The sequence below is a fragment of the Papaver somniferum genome, chromosome 1, assembly GCF_003573695.1.
Source record: "Papaver somniferum cultivar HN1 chromosome 1, ASM357369v1, whole genome shotgun sequence".
NCBI lineage: Eukaryota > Viridiplantae > Streptophyta > Magnoliopsida > Ranunculales > Papaveraceae > Papaver > Papaver somniferum.
This window is the reverse complement of record NC_039358.1, coordinates 108,224,502-108,242,668: the sequence shown is the minus strand read 5'-3', so window position 1 is coordinate 108,242,668 and position 18,167 is coordinate 108,224,502. Positions and strand designations below refer to the sequence as shown.

Genomic DNA, 18,167 nt, shown 5'->3' with positions numbered 1-18,167 from the left:
TACCTCCAGATTTATTATCCAAAAGGAAAGAACCATCTGAATTAATTTTATAAGATCCTCTCAGAGGAGGGCACCAATGAAAATTGACTCTAGACTGTAAAGAAGGAGGAACATGAGTAGAAGAAGGCTTAGTTTCAAATTCGGATAAATCCTTCCAGCACTAGTGAGTGATTTTCTCCAGTATTGAATTTATGCCTTTGAAAACTTTGTCTCATCTTTCCGTCCATATGCACCATGCAGCTATAGTTATGTTGGACACATCTCCTTCTTTAATTTGATTTGATTGGCCAGTAATTTGTCCATCCAACTACAAAACCATTCTTGCAAGTTATTACCTTGATGTGTGTGAATACCTAAGTTATCAAACCAAACTTTCTTAGTTAACTGATATTCCAAAATTATGTGTGTTGCAGTCTCATGTACTTGAGAACTAAAATGACAGTTCATATCTCCATTCTGGATAGCATAATAGAGTTTATCTCTGGTGGGAAGTATATATTTGACACATTTCCACAAAAACTAATTGATTCTAGGAAGTAATGGCATCTTCCATAGTTTTTTGAATATTCCTTGCATTCTAGTTCCCACATAATGATTTAGATTCTTCTCCTCAAATATTTTCCTATAAGCTGATTTTACTGAGTAATGTCCATTTCTTCCAAGGGTTCAGACCAAAGTGTCTTCATGATGATGCTGAATTGAGATATTCAGAATTAATCTTGTTGTAGTAGATTCAAACAAGGAGAAAATAAGCTGATAATCCCAACTTCATGTGTCTTGAGAAAAAAAGTTGATGCACATACTTGTAGTTGGGGTGAAATGAAACTCCATTTTTAGGAATTGGTGGCCCTTTTAGATCCTGAATCCATATGTGCATTCAGATCAAGATTTTTTATTCATTACCAACCCTCCAACAACTGTACCTTTTTATGAAATCCAATTACTACTAATTCCTCTCCAAGACCATGTTGAGTTACTGTTTTCTTTGGCATTAAAAACCTCCCCATCTGGATAATGTTTAGCTTATAATGATTTTGCACAAATGGAAGTACTATCAGTGCACATCTTCCATGTGGATTTAGCTAAAAGAGCCCTATTAAATAAATGAAGATCTCTAAAGCCCAATCCCCCTTCTTCTCTGGGTTTATTACCACTCCTCCATGTGATGATCTCTCTACCCTTGTTTGACTTCTTATTCCTCCAAAAATTTTGCAAGATTGAATTCATCTTTGAAATAGTTGTGTCAGGTAGCCTGAAACTGCTCATATGGTGTACGAGAAAAGCATTGGTAACATTCCTTATCATTACCGATCTTCAAGCTTCAAACATATTTACATCTCTCCATATTGATAATCTAGTTTCCATCTTCTCAGTGATAGTAGAAAAAGAATTTTTTTGTTCCTTTCTATAAAGAAAGGAAGACCCAAATATTTCTCTTTTTTAATATCAAGTTCTTTGACTTGCAGAATACCACTGATAATTTGACAGAGTGAAGGAGACATATTCTTGCTAAAGAAGACTGCAGATTTATGAAAATTAGTAAGCTGATTTGAGCATGCACTGAATTCCTTAATCATTTGAAGGGGCTTGTTGACTTGAAATAGATTTGCCTTACATAATAATAGGAAATCATCTGCAAAAAGTAAGTGATTTATCTTGGGAGCAGATCTTGAAATCTTCATAACCGTGAGATGATTAGTAAGTTCATGGTGGTTCAGTTGTCTTGAGAAAGCTTCCATTGTTAACATGAATAGGTAAGGGGAAATAGGATCCCTTTGCCTAATTCCTCTTGCAGGTTTGAATGATTTAGAAGGACAACCATTCACCCTAATTTTCACTTGAGTAGTGCTTATACACTGATAAATGAGCTGACATAACTTCTCACTGAAACCAAATTTCCTCAGAACTTCAAGAAGGAAGTCTCACTCTAATCTGTCAAATGCTTTTGACATATCCGTTTTCAGAGCAAGATGGCATGTTATTCCTCTTTTCCTTTTCATAGCTTTAACCAACTCTTATACTAAAAAAATATTCTCAGAAATCAATCTTCCAGGAACATAGGCTGACTGCATGGGAGAATGATATCAGGCATATGCTTTTTAATCTGAGAGCAATTAACTTGGAGATTTAGTTTGTAAACGGTGTTACACACGACAATAGGCCTATAATCTTCTGGTTTGTGAGATGATGGACACTTAGGAATCAATGTGACTCTAGTGTTATTAATTTTCTTGAGAAGGTATCCAGAAGTGAAGAAAGCTTTTACCATCTTGCAAATATCATCTTTCACAACCTTCCATTAAGTTTGATAGAAGCCAGGGGGAAACCATCTGGACCTGGAGAAGTCCAAGGTTCCATGGTCATCAGAGCATCATAAGTGTTTTCATCATTTGGAGTGGCAATTAAAGCATTGTTATCTTTATCTGAAATACAAGTAAGAATATGTTGAAGGAAATGACAACTGTCATCTAGGCTTGAGGTTGAACTTATCTTCTGAAAATGAGTAACAAGAAGTTCTTCAATACAGTCCATATCTTGACACCATGAACCAACATGTGCTAGTAAAGAATCAATTCTGTTTCTTACTTGAAAAAGCGGGAGTATAACAACCACACCCAATATTTCGTTCGGCAATGTGTATGGACTAGCTCCAAGTAGCAATCAATTTATATCAACAACCAAAGGTTGGATTACCAATTGATTGAACTACACACAACCTGTGATATTTCAATTATATAAACAAATATAATACGAAAAATAAATAACACAGACACCAGAAGTTTTGTTAACGAGGAATCCGCAAATGCAGAAAAATCTAGGGACCTAGTCCAGATTTGAACACCACATTGTATTAAGCCGCTACAGACACTAGCCTACTACAAGTTAACTTCGGAGTGGAATGCAGTTGGGCTCTAACCAAGTCTCACACCGATTAAGGTACAGTCGCGTTCCTCACGCCTATGAATCCTATCAGGACTCTACGCACTTGATTCCCTTAGCTGTTCTCACCCAAAACTAAGAGTTGTTACGACCCAAAATCGAAGACTTATAAACAAATCTGTCTCCCACGGAAAAGTTTATTCTGATAGATAAATCTGTCTCCCATATAAGTACCTATGAAGTTTTGTTCCATATTTTGATAAACAAGGTGAACATGAACCAATTGATAATCCGATCTTATATTTCCGAAGAACATCCTAGAAATGTCAATCACCTCATAATAACATAACTATATGGTAGTAAAAGAAGTTATTGTGGAATCATAAAGAATGAGACGAAGAGCTTTGTGATTACTTTTTATATCTTAAGTATCGGAGATAAATCTCGAGAAAATCTTAGAGAAGATAGTACTCAATACGATAGAACAAGTAAGATCAGAGCACACAACTACAGAGAAAATAGTTAGGTCTGGCTTCACGAATCCCAAACGAAGTCTTCAAGTCGTTAAGCTATAATGGTTTTGGAAAAACCTAGGCTAAAGGAGAATCGACTCTAGTCGCAACTAGGACACAATAAAGTATCGGGATTGGATTTTCCAGTTGCTAGAGTTCTACCTTATATAGTCTTTCAAATCATGGTTTTCTTACAAGCAAAGTTAAGATAGCTTAGAAATAAAGCATTCAATATGCACCGTTAGATGAAACCTGATTTAAGATTCAAGCTAAGTTTGCTTAAAACCAAAGAAATATCTCTCCACCGTTATATGGTTTTAGTTTGTTACACATAAATGAAATATATCTTCATTTAGATATGGGTAACCGTACCTAAATGTGTATATTGAGTTGGCTCAACAATAGTTAACTGAAGTTAGCTATATAAAATCTTTTGTCTTAACCACATTCATCTAATACTTCTATATCAAATATTATGATCAATAAATTATGAAAGATAATCAAATGAATCTAATTGTGTTACTCATAGAGTTGTTTAATTGTTTATATCACATAGAAGTATACAATTGAAACAAAATCAGATTGATTCATGAGAATCAATTCATGAACATTAAGCCACGGTTTGCAAAGATTGCATTCCTTAATTCATAAATTTATTTTTTCATGAGTATGGAAACATACTTAACCGATTTTAGAACTTTAACCACTAAGTTTGCGAACGGATATGCAAACTATAGTTCCGGACTTTGGTGTTGTCCAGCAGTTTGCAAACCGGTATGCATACTGCCGTCCCAGACCTTAACTCATGTAGAACCATTCGCATACTGGTATGCAAACTTGGTTCTCGGACTTTAACAGTTAAAACCATTCGCATACTGGTATGCAAACTTGGTTTCCGGACCTGAATAATACCACAACAGTTTGCATACTGTGTTGTATCCATAAAAAGGTTAGTTGTTCTAAACTCCCATTTCAATCATTGAAACATCCTTAGAAGACGACAATGGTTGTCTCACACATACCATTAGCATATAAGTAATTTTCAAGTGATTGAATGATCAATATGAAATTTTCCGAGTCGACATCAAATGTTTGTCTCGCACAACTCTTGTAAGATTTTTCAAGAAAATTTTCACATGATGATCTTTTGACTTATTATTTAGTTTCCAACAAATAAATTGTTTCCAACTAAACTCGTCAAGAATAATGATGAACGTAGCTAAAGCAAAAATCTTTCAACACATATTTCGAGAAATAGATAAGCGAGATAAACTCGGCTCGAAATATCAAATGTGTATAATATAGGAGTCTATATAGCTATACAACTTAGTCTAATTAGGAGATAAAATAGAATAGACTTCTGAGTGATAGATAAGTTTTAGTCTCCACATACCTTTTGTTGATGAAGTTCCTCCAAACAAGTAGACTATAAATGAAGACTTATAGTTGTGCAAGACATAGCTATAAGTAGACTAGAAATCAAGACTTATATTTTTAATCACCTAAAATTGACAAACAAGCTTGAGATAATAACGCTTGCGAGTTCGACCGGCAAGTGCTCTAACAATCTCCCCCTTTGTCAATTTTAATGACAAAACTATCAATACATATGGATTACAAAATAAATAAACTTTGTAGCTTCTCATCCAACATGATTGATTTCCTTGGTTCTTTAATATTCCTTGAATTCTTCGTTACTTCAAGTACTCTAGCGATTCTGAACATGTTCAACTCAGCATCATTGTTGTTGAAGATTCGTAGCCATAACAATAATCGACAAGTTGTTTTCTTATTGTTATTCAATGTCATAGTATTATTACACATCATCAAATTTCAATTGTATCACAACTTTGAAAATAATACTATGGTGATGTGTATCACTACCCCTTAGTCAATACTTCCATCTCACAATGAAAACCACCCCCCTTACATAATGATCTGTAAACCATATGTATGTAGTTTGAACTACAAAATAATTCTCCCCCTTTTTGTCAATATAATTGGAAAAGGTACGAAAACTAACGGGATCATAATGAAATTCTCAAAGAGATTATTCATGACTAAAAGAGAACATATCAATTTGGTTTCGATGATTTCACATAGTCGAAACCTAGTGTACTCATCAAAGACTTTATAAAGATACAAGATAACTCCTACAATATTCCACAGCCGCACTCCCCACGCAGATTTGGCAATTAAGCACAAGTTCAATTAAGAACTCTCCCCCATAATATGTCATTCCCGAAAGAACAACAAGAGCGACCTTAATTTTATAAGAAAAGAAGGATTTATTTGGACATTAAAAAATTACATGAAACATGAATTTTTATCCAGAAAACTCAAATAGATTATGTTAGAGCACAGCTCGGTTGAACCCACCAAGCGTTGGTATGTCAAGCTTGGTTGTCATATTTTAGTGAATCAAAACTCAATTAAAGAGTCGCTTGATTATATACTAGAGACAACCTCATATAGGTTAGGCTAGAAAGATTAGGATTATGATACATACAAGTATTACTCAAAGACTTGAAGAATGTGAAGAAGTAACAAGCTACATTGACGACATCATCCTTCCTCTTGAGGTTAGTAATATTGTGACTTGAACTGTTTCATTCCTAACGTATCTTTCAAGTCGTGCTATATTGAAAACATAAGTGAGAAGCTGTGAATGTTTATACTCTAATAGACATAGTATTAAGGAATTAGAATACGAAGTATAACGCTTATCTTTTGAACTTCGTATATAAGACATCGATATAATCATATGAATGCTATTGTGATTATGTGTATGGGTAAAGGTGAAGATTTCATCACAGGAAACAATTTTTACATTTGTTTAAAGGAAGTACATTCTTGAACTTGTTTTATGAATCGAAAAGGAAATCGCTAGGCTCATTGGTATTGTTATTCATTGCATATCTTTGGATTACCAATATGTGTGAGTTAGTAGAACCGATCATAACTTGTTATTTATCTTGGTAAAACTAGTCACAATGCCTGACTTATGTATTGGTATGACTTTTATTAGTGTAACCGATCCTAAGTAATCACCCAAGATGGTATGATCGATATTTGTAATTGGTGTAACCGATCCTGGTAATTGGTATGACCAATCACAAAAGAGTTGTATAATCAATCCTTGTAATTGGCGCAAACGGTCCTGGTAATTGGTGCAACCGATCCTAGTGACTAGTGTAACCGATCACAAGTAATACTATGAGACTATGGTAACCGGTCCTGGTAATTGACGTAGCCGATCCTTGTAACTGATGTAACCGGTCCCAGTAACCATATTAAGGTAGAACCGATCCTTGTGTTTGGTAGAACCGTAAACCCATGATTAGTGTATTGATATTTGATCAATCACATAGTTGTTCTTGGAATACAAATGAACCAATTCTAAACTTGTTTGGAAGTGTGGTATAATCGGTTCCAAGATTGTAAATATGAAAAAGGATTTACAGAAAAAAGATGTCGACATACTTTGAACATGTTCAGTAAATCTTATCTTTTATTTTTCAAATATATTCCTTAATAACTCAAGGAAATCCCGGACCGAAATAAATTAAGAATCTTTTAATTAAGGTTATTAGTTTTATATGCTTTTAATTACCAGCAATTAAATGCATATGTCTGGAAAATAAAAATTGGTAATGTGCATTTACTAACTGGAGATTTTCTAGTGAGATTTCGATAATATTGGACATAGCATTTCCAGGAATTATGAAAACCGATTTTGGGCACTTATTGCATATCTTAAGAATATTTCAATTTTGGAAATTCCTTGGTGTCCAAACATCCTTGGTCTATAAATACCCAAGTTTGCATTTCGAGCAAACTATCCTAATAGCCAGCAAAACTACCTTGTTGTGTTGTTACTGGTGGAGCTATCTATTCGGAGAGGAAAGTACCCTAATTAGGCGAAATCTCTTACGACCGCTCGTTTAAAGATTTCTGTGGGATCAAGAAGCTCTACGAGTACCGTTGGTGGGAAACTAGATAATTGCAGTATTATTAGTGTTAAAGCATTGCTCGGTCGAACTCGCATGCATTGCTATCTCAAGCATGTTTGTCAATGATAGTGATCAAAACTTATTGATTTCTAGTTTACTTATGACTAAGTCTCGGTCTAGGATAGTTAGGTATAGTTGAGCTCCAGACTCCATGGCGATTATCTTACGAAGACGAAGAACTACTTAAGGAACCAGTGGAACTTCATCCGACCAAAAGGTATGTGGAGACTTGAACTCATTTGTCACTTAAAAGTATATCTACTTTATCTCCTACTCTTGAGACAAAATTCGTATAAGTATGATAGTTTTCATACATACACATTTGCTATTTCAACCGAGTTTACTCGCCTATCTTTTTCTCGAAATATGTGTTGGTAAGCTTTTGCTTTAACCATTTTCATCTTTAACCGTGACGAAAGTCATGATGACGTTTCAATCTTGAAAATAGCTTTGATGACGATAGTCGATTATTTTTATCTAACGACTATTATAACATTATAGAAGAATGTTTCAATGATTGAAATGTGGAGTTGAAATTACGTAACCAACTATGGATATAAGCATATATAGTGTGTTCGTATATTAGTGTATAAATCCATGTGCCGGAAACCAAGTGAGTGCATATGTGTGCATGCCATATTGGTGAAGGAGACAGGTTAGGTACGCGTACCGGCGGAAGTTTTCATACCGAAAATTTCTGCTGTAGTTTGTGAAGTTTGCAAACTGAAAATCAGTCACCTAGGTATGCGTACCCGTACGCGTAACCACAAAAGTTTTCAAACCGAAAATTTCTGCTGAGTTTCCAAATTCAAGTACGGTAGCTATGGTACACGTACCCGTATGCGTACCTAAGCTGGTTATATTTCTCAAATTGGAAGTTCATGAACTTAAAAAATAAATCAATAAGGAATGCAATCTTTGCAAACCGTGGATATATTGTTCATGAATTGATTCAAATGAATCAAACCTATTTTGTTTCAATTGTGTCTATGTATAAAGATCTAAGCAATTGAACAACTCTTGAACTAGTTCTTATGAGTCATTTGAACTAGTTCTTATGAGTCATTTGAACTAGTTATGGGAAAGATGAATACGGTTAATACGAAAGTGCTCATATGGCTAACAATTGGTTAACTATTTGTGAACCAACCCAATGTACACCTTTTAGGTGCGGTTACTCAAACCTAAATGAAATACATTTCGTTTGTGTGTGAAAAGCTAAGTTTCGATCTAACGGTTGAAAGATATTAGCTTGGATAAGTCAGGTTTTTCATTTAACGGTGAATATTGAATGCTTTGTTACCAAGGTAACTTAGATTGCAAACCCTGATTTGAAAACTATATAAGGGAGACGTCTAGCAACTGGAAAAACTAATCCCCACACCTCATGTGTGATACTAGTTGGTTTGCTAGAGTCGATTCTCCTTTAACCGTAGGTTTCTTCTCGAGACCCTGTCGGTTAACGACTTAAAGACTTCATTGGGATTGTGAAGCCAGACGAAACTACTTCTCTTGTAGTTGAGCGATCTGATCTTGCCATTTTCTGTCGTACGAGTTCAATTAAATAATTGACTTGAGATTATATCTCCGATAACGCAAGATAAAGAGAAATCACAAACATCTTCGTCTCATCGTTTGTGATTCCGCAATATCTAGTTTCGCTACCGTACGATTTAGATTGTTGTGAGGTGATTGATAATACTAGGCTGTTCTTCGGGATTATAAGTCCAGTTTATCAATTGGTTCTTGTTCACCTTGATTTTTATCAAAAGACAGAACAAACTTGTAGGTTTATCTGTGGGAGACAGATTTATCTATTATCGTAGACTTTTTGTGTGATACAGATTTGTTTATTAAAGTCTTCGACTTTGGGTCGTAGCAACTCTTGGTTGTGGGTGAGATCATCTAAGGGAATCAAATGCGTAGATCCTGCTGGGATCAGAGACGTAAGGAGCACAACTGTACCTTGAATCAGTGTGATATTGATTAGGGTTCAACTACACTCCAGACCGAAGTTAGTTTGTAGTAGGCTAGTGTCTGTAGCGGATTAATACAGTGTGGTGTTCAATCTGGACTAGGTCCCGGGGTTTTTCTGCATTTTCGGTTTCCTCGTTAACAAAACTTCTGGTGTCTGTGTTATTTCTATTCCGCATTATATTTTGTTATATAATTGAAATATCACAGGTTGTGCGTTGTATCGATCAATTATGAAATCCCAACCTTTGGTTGTTGATTGGAAATTGATTGACACTAGGATATTGGTCTTTGGTATCATCTAAATTATCTCTCTTGTATTTGATAAAGACTCGCAGATTTCCATTTGCTTGAGTATAGATCAAATCGAGAGATTGGGATATTAACTCTTTGATATACTTTTATCTAGATTGAGTCTGTCTAGTTGATTCTCTAGAAAGTATATTGGAGTTAGTCCATACAGATTGCTAATCGAAATATTGGGTGAGGTTGTTAGACCCCCACTTTTTCAATTAGTTTCGATTTGATTTGACTGACTAACAGTTCTTGAACTTTGATTGCACCTTGTTTGTTTATTCTTGAGAATCTTCTCTTATGATATAAGATTCACTCAAACTAAAGTGTCGACGGGATCTTTAGAACTGCTTATAGATCTAAAGACGTCTTGTCATAATCCATTGTTAAAAGACTCCGTTCTGTGCGTGAATGATCACAATAGATTCAAGTTATGGTTTACAAGTGTTTATTGAAGATTAAAGAAGATTTGAAGACAAATAAGATTTCTTATTGGGTTCATTATCTTTGGTGTGCACAAAACTTGATCCGCTCGGATCCAAATATAATCGGTTTATCCTTGATAGATTTGATTGATTAGTTGCGAAGATCGGCATTACTATATAGTATCTTGGTAGATTCTATATTTGATTCCAAAATCTAAACTCTGCTACTTTGGTAGTTGTTGGATAGATAGATCTAAACCCGACAAAGGAGTTTATTGGATTAAACAGAAGAGCCTTTGTCTAACTCATATCACTGAGATTGAATAGAGTTGTTACCGAACCGGTTTGTTGTTCCTTTACTGTTTGGAATAAGAACCAAAGGAATTGTTCCAGTGCGTGCACTTATCGAATTTCAGAAGCGCAAGGATACTGAAGAAACTAGGTGAACTATAGGTTTAGTTGTTTGGTCTCAACTATACGAAGTTGGTTTGATTTTGCATAGCGGCTTACATCTGAGAGTATTCAATTCTGGACTAGGTCCCGGGATTTTTATGCATTTGCGGTTTCCTCGTTAACAAAATCTTGTTGTGTCATTTACTTTTGTTTTCCGCAATTATAATTGTTGTAATTATAATTTAAAGTAAATTACAGAAACATTAACTTTGTATTAGTTGATAGTGATCCTATAGAGTTAGTTTAAGTCCGAACCTATTATCAAGTAATCACACTTTGATTGTTGTATTGTCTCGATCTCGTATCTATAGACGATCACACTACCGATTCGTTGTATTGTCTCGACTCAGTCCGTAGACAATCACTTTCGATAAGATGACTTATAGGTGGAAAAGTTTAAGATTGTGGTATATTTGGGTACCCTCGTCTTTTCAATTAGTATCAGAGCCGTAAAACACGAAAAGATCTAAAAATCTGTGTTTGGTGCGATCCAACCTATAAAAATTGAATCTATGTCTGATTCAGTTAACGTAGAGCAAGAAGATGATATACTTCAGAAAGGATATTTTTTTTCAAAACCTGATAAACAACTCAACACTGTTAGTTCACTGGTTGGACACAACTCGGGAAATATTAACCATGATGGGTTAATAAGAAAACTGTAAGAGCATAGATCGGTTGAACCCACCAAGCGTTGGTATGTCAAGTTTCGTTGTCATATTTTAGTGAATCAAAACTCATTTAAGAGTCGCTTGATTATGTACTAAAGTCAACTTCATATAGGTTAGATTGAAAGTATTAGGATATGAGACATTACAAGTATTGCGAAGACTTGAAGAAGTGAAGAAGTAAGAAGCTACAACGACAACATCATCCTTCCACTTGAGGTTAGTGATATTTGACTTGAACTGTTTCATTCCCTAACATATCTTTCAAGTCGTGCATATTGAAAACAAAACTGTGAAGCATGAACACTCTAGATAGACATAGTATTAAGGAATACAATACGAGGTTTATTGCTTAACCATTAAACTTTGTAGATAATACATCGACATAATCGTTTAAATGCTATTGTGATTATATATGGGTATGAGGTGAGTATTTCATCCTAGAAAACAATGTTTTTCATGTGTTTTAAGGAAGTAAATTCATAAACTTGTTTATGAATCGAAAAGGAAATCGCCAGGCGTTATTGGGATTGTTATTCATTGCATATCTTGTGAACATCCAATATGTGTGATTTAGTATAACCGCTCATGACTTGTTTGTGTTCTTGGTAAAACTATTCACAAAGGTCTGACTTATGTATTGGTATGACTTTTATTAGTGAAACCGATCTTAAATAATCACCTGAGATGGTATGATCGAGTTTGTGATTTATGGTTGACTGAATCTGGGTAAAGGGAAAGCGATCCTAGTAAGAGGTGCAACACATCACAAGGGGAATCGATCCTTGTATGAGGTGCAGCAAGGTTTATAGCAGAAAGGGGAACCGATCCTATGGACATGTGCAACACGTTTTTAGGAAAAGGGGAACCGATCCTATGGACATGTGCAACACATATAAGTTAGATACCATATATATGTGGGGAACCGATCCTAGTACCTAGTCAACCGAATTTTGGAAAGCTAGTGTGACTATGCACAATACTGACATGGAGGTAGAACCGAAACTTGTTTTAGTAGAACCGTTAAACCCATGATTTGTGATTGAGTGTTCTTGATCAATCACATAGTTCTTGAAAGTCAGATGAACCAATTCTAAACTTGTTTGGAAGTGTGGAAAATCGATTTCAAGGGTATAAGTATGAAAGAGGACTTACAAAGTAAGCATGTCGACACATTTTGAACACAGGCGGTAATGTTTATCTTTTATTGTTCAAATTTATTCCTTAATAGCTACAGAAAAAGAAAATCCCAGGATCGAAACATAAATAAGTTAAGAATCTTTTAATTAAGGTCTTAATTTTATTTTAGGAAAATGAGAATTAGTAATGTGCATTTACTAGTTGAGATTTTCCAAAGAGATTTTCGGTCATTATTTTGGACAGAGCATTTCCAGGAATTATGGAAACCGAATTTGGAATATATTGAATATCTTTGAGAATATTTTTGGTTTTGGAAATTCCTTGGTGTCCAAACTTCCTTGTTTATAAATACTTGAAGTTTGCATTTCTAGCAAACTAATCATTCGTGACAGCAAACTTCCTCGGTTGTGTTGTTACTGGTGAAGCCACCTATTCGGAGAGGAGAATAACCTAATTAGGCGAAATCTCTTACGGCCGCTCCATTTAAAGTCTTCTTTGGGATTGAGAAGCTCTACGAGTACCGTTGGTGGGAAACTAGATAATTGTGGTTTATCTTGTGTTTTCGTTTGATTTGATTGACTAACGGTGGTTGAACTTTGATTGCACCTAGTTTGTTTATGCTTGAAAATTTTCTCTTCTGATATAAGATTCACTCAAACTAGATCGAAGTTTCGACAGGGATCTTTAGACTGTTGTTAGTTCTAAAGACGATCTTGTGATAATCCATTGTTAACAGACTTTGTTCTGTACGTGATTGATTACAAGAGATTCAAGTTGTTGTGTGCAGGTGTTTATTGAAGATCTAAGAAGATTTGAAGACAAAGAAGATATTGAAGATTTCTGATTTGGGGTTCATAATCTTTGGTGTGCACAATACTTGTTTCGGTATAAGAGGATCCAACTATAATCGGTTTATCCTTGTGGTAGATTGGATTGATTAGTTATGTAGATCGACATATACAATTCTTTGTGATTAAAAGTATTGATTGCAAAATCTTAACAATTACTTCGGTAGTTGAACATAAGATAGATCTAAGAACCTGACGAAGGATTTTATGTTAAGATAAACAGAAGAACCTTTGTCCAACTCACATCACTTGGTTGAAAAGAGTTGTTACCAAACAGATTTGTTGTTCCTTTACTGTTTGGAATACGAACCAAATGAATTGTTCCAAGTACGTGACTTATTCATCAGTTGGAGGCGTGGGAATACAGACGGTTTAGTTGCTTGGTTTCAACTATACGAAGTTGGTTTAATTTTGTGTAGCTGCTTAAACCTGAGAGTATTCAATTCTGGACAAGGTCCCGGGATTTTTCTGCATTTGCGGTTTACTCGTTAACAAAATCTTGTTGTGTCATTTACTTTATATTTCCGCATTATAATTGGTTTATTATAATTAAAGTAAATTACACAAACGTTAATTCCTATTTACTTGATAAGCAATCCTATTGAGTTTGGTTATGTCCGAACCTTTTTATCAAGTAAACATACTTCGTTGTTGTATTGTATCGATCTCGTATCCATAAACGATCACACGAAGTGTGAACCGATTAGTTGCATTATCTCGAATCAGTCCATAGACAATCACTTTCGGAGAAAAAACTTATAGGTAGGAAATTTTTTAGCTTGAGGTATATTTGGGTACCCTCGCCTTTTCAATTGGTATCAGAACGGGCAAACACGAAAAGACCTAACAATCCGTGTTTGGTGCGATCCAACCTATAAGAATGAATCTAATAAGTGATTCGGTTAACGTATCTCAAGATTTGAGTAAAACTCGTCCAAGGTTTAACCTCAAAAAATGCTTAGAAGGGATGTCTTTTGCAAGCTCTACCTACTCTTCTGACAATATGTCTCAGTGTTCTCTCGAAGAGGTTAAGTTAAGCCCTGTAACGGACAGAAGATTTTGACTCCCGTCGAATCGGGATCCGACTCTACTGGCAAGCACAAACCTTACATCACGTCACTCGGAAAAATGAAACATACATCTACTTTTGAAATCTAGCAACAAAGAGAACCGAGACTCGCAATTTATAAAATACAAATATGCACGAAAACAAAACAGAACCCATTTTTTTGTTATTTTGTAATAGAAAAATTAAAATGCAATAAAATCATCATGTTTTATACTCACGGAAATGTAAGTTAACAGTTCAAGTGCTCACAAAGAAAATCAAAAACATCACCAGCCCATTTACTTATGTGAGCAAGAGTTTTATTTTAACAAATCAAAGTAGTATATAATGCCATAAAAAAGATATTAAAGATTAAAGAACAGTGAAGGAGCATTCGCATGGTGTAAACATAAAACACCCACTCAATCCAGACGCATGTATATACGTTTACGCCTAAAACAGTTCAAAGAGTGTCTAATATGAACATAATGAATTCATTGCAAGGATGAGACAAAATACATGTTTGGATTCACAAGAGATGAATAGATTTATACAAGCTATATACTGGGTATATGTACGTAGCAAATAATTATTTCACAGGAAAATGAATATAAGTAGCTATTAATTACACTTAGAAATTCACTGTACAGATCCTATCTTAGATTAAACAAATGCCAAAAAGAACAATGGTAAAGAATGTAGTCCGTAAAGCCAAAAGCCAAGAACATCTAGGCAACAAAATGAATTCAGAAACTAGTCTGTATAGCCCGAGACCAGACCCGTTATACACGAAACTGACAAGTTTTCAATTTAAAACATATAAAGATCCGGTAGAAGCCAACATATATATAACATCAAAGTGCAATAGAAATGACATGGGATCAAATCAAGCGAACTGAAACTACCCAGATACCCCCCGTGATATACAATATCATAAGCTTAGAAAATACTAACTTTCCAAGCGATAAAGCCTTCCGTAAGCTCTGCCCGGCTTACTACCGCAACTTCTCTCCGTACTCTGTGGGGGGAAAAACAAAACAAAACGGGGTGAGCGAATTCCCAGTAGGGGTTACAAAATAATGTGCCGATTGTAAAGAAATCAAAAGGTAAATCAAACTAACCAAGTTGAGCATGAAATATAAATCCGTAAGCAAGGAGCAACAACAATGATTAAGTAGAGAAAGGAATACTTACGCAAATACCGTTTAAACAAGATTCAGAACCATTTATAAATTTACTCTACTATTCATGGCCAGTGGCACCGTCAGGTTAGTTCTGGTTACCAGCCATCGTTGTCGCAACGATCTTACGGGTTGCCACTGAGGTGGTGGGGTGCCACTTAGGCCTGACGTTCCTAAAGTAGATTCATCTAGTTTCCAAATACGTTGTCACAAAGAAAACATCCACGAAGCACAATGTTATGGAAATCTCACAAATTCTTAACAACATCTTGCGCAAATGCATTGGCAGCAATCACATGATTAGTAAATCGGATTTTACTGAACACAAAAACTGTATGAGAGTAAGAATCACTTACCACGAAACACGATATAGAATCCATGGTCAATGAAAACAATTCAAAATACTGAAAACGTTCAGTAATTATGTCATAGGTAAGCACTCACTGTAAGTCCTCAAATATAAAAACAATTTCACATTTCAGAACTTAATAAAAATTAACCTTTCATAGGGAAAAGTAGAAATAAGCAAAACATCTAGTATGAGTGGGTACAAAATAGGAAAACCACTAGTGATCAGTTAGTTGGAAAAGAGTACCAAATGAGCAGAAAGATGAGACCCAATTTGGAAAATCAATGGATCAACTATAGACATATAGTCAAGTTTTCTTACAAAATAAAACGCAACATGACAAGGGTTGGTCAGCTGCTTACTAAATGCAAGGATAAAACGTATAAAACAATTATGAAATTTAATGTCAAAGCCATTGTATCCTTGGGTACATGCACCATTATAAACAAAGTGGCATTTCTAAGATGGAAATTTAAAAAGGCTACGATTATAACTAACATTTTTAGTCGTAGATCATTTACCGCCGACCAACATCGAATTTAGATATAAATCAGGAAACCAAAATAAATCTGTTTAGAACTCAAGTCACATTTCGAAGATGCAGTTCATTGGATAATTTTAGCAAACAGACAACGGCTAGTTTAAAAGAACAGTATAAGACTTGATTAGGATGGAAAAATAAAATTTGGATGTCTGTAGAAACATTTTTAGTCTTCAGAAAACCATTTATTCAAGCTTTAAGAGTTAACTAAGTAAAATGGATGGATTTCAAACCGTGTTCAAAATTAAACACAGTTCAAGGAAACCAAAAACATGGGTACTTGAAGAAGGTATATGGGAAAAATTCATCGAGTTCATGGTAAAGAAAATAATCCAAATCATCAATCAAAATTTGCATGAACCGTATTACTTAAGAAAAATGTATTTGCAATAACAGAACACCGAATTAAAGTAGACACTAAACTCAAGTAGCTATCAGTTGCAAATTTTGAAGGTAAAGAAATATTAAGGAAAGAAAACATCAAGTGAAAAATTGAGAGAAACCCCCCTACCTGTGCACAGTCCAATCTCTAGCCAAAATATGGAGACTTGACCACAGATTTGAGACAAGATTTCTTCCCTTGCTTGCGGCGGTGGTGAAGCGATAATTACAAAGGGAGAAGGAAGAAGATAGTGGGCAAAGAAAACGATGAAAAGTTTGTCTTCTGTTCAAACTTGTTTCGGGAAACAAAGATAAAAAGATGCCCATAGTTGCATTATGCCCAGTCACGTGTCAACCATGTTAATGATTCTAGAGATTTCTATTGCTTTTACTGACCAACAACCCTAACACTATTAAGGGATACCCTACTTAATTAAAAACACCCATTCTAAAAATTTAGGGGCACTCACCACGGCTATACACACCTTATATTAGGATCGCAGCACACACTATCCAGTTCTAACTTCCCACTCAAATGGGTTGAGTTCGGATCCAAAGCTAAAATGAGATTTTAGTGTTGTTATAAGCCCTGTGCTCACAATCAATGATTCTGATTCTGAATCGCTTGATGATAAAGAGGATGTTGATTATGTAACGTCTCAGCTAGATGAATTAAGCAAAGAATTCATCACCTGTGCAACTGAACTTACACTTGCACTAAAAAGAGAAGGAAAGCTCCTTGAAGACTTATGTCATATGAAAGCTGAAAATGATCAACTCAAACGTGATCTTTCAACATGTAAAACTGATCTAGACTCCTTCAAGATCAATTCTTCCTCGAAGAATCAATCCTTAGAAGGAAAACTAAGGAAAATTATTAATCAAGAAAAGAAGACTGACCAGCTAAGAAAAACTGCAACTGATGATATGTGTTCTTTAATGTCTGAACACCAGTTGGACACAATCCTTCCGGGAAGGTACAAAAAATCCAATTCAACTTGTTCTTTGAAAGAAAAAAGGTGTGTTGACAATAAAAATACTAAAACAGAGTTTTTATCTAGCACAAAAGAATTTGGAAGGGATCACAAGATAAACCACTCACATCAGAGGTCTACATATCATCAGGGTCATCAATATCGATGTTTTCATTGTGGAAACAAAGGTCATGTTGTTAAGAATTGTGAACAGCTTTCTCATTTGAACTCTGACAAAATCCTCCCTCGTCTAAAATTTGTCATGAGATCATCTTCTGAAGAAAGCATACATAGATCTAATTCTTGTAAATCTAAGGATTCTCGAAAGCACTCACCTGGTGGTGTTCATCACGTAAAGAAGAAGGATCAGAAAATCAAGAAGTGGATACCAAAGAATATCAAGGAACAAAACGGAAAGGAAGCTGACAACGACTTCAAATCATCGACACTCAAGGTAATTCCTAAATATCTTGATGATAGTAAATT

The 18,167-nt window shown here is 35.0% G+C and overlaps 1 long non-coding RNA gene across 1 annotated transcript; it reads right to left on the bottom strand.

Moving 5' to 3' along the window:
* Nucleotides 1-14,844: 14,844 nt before the first annotated feature.
* Nucleotides 14,845-16,980, bottom strand: LOC113295957. Its single transcript, XR_003332957.1, has 2 exons — nucleotides 16,838-16,980; nucleotides 14,845-15,273 (listed from the first exon to the last, which is right to left on the bottom strand). It is a non-coding gene; the product is annotated as an uncharacterized LOC113295957 (long non-coding RNA).
* Between the last annotated feature and the right edge of the window lie 1,187 nt (nucleotides 16,981-18,167).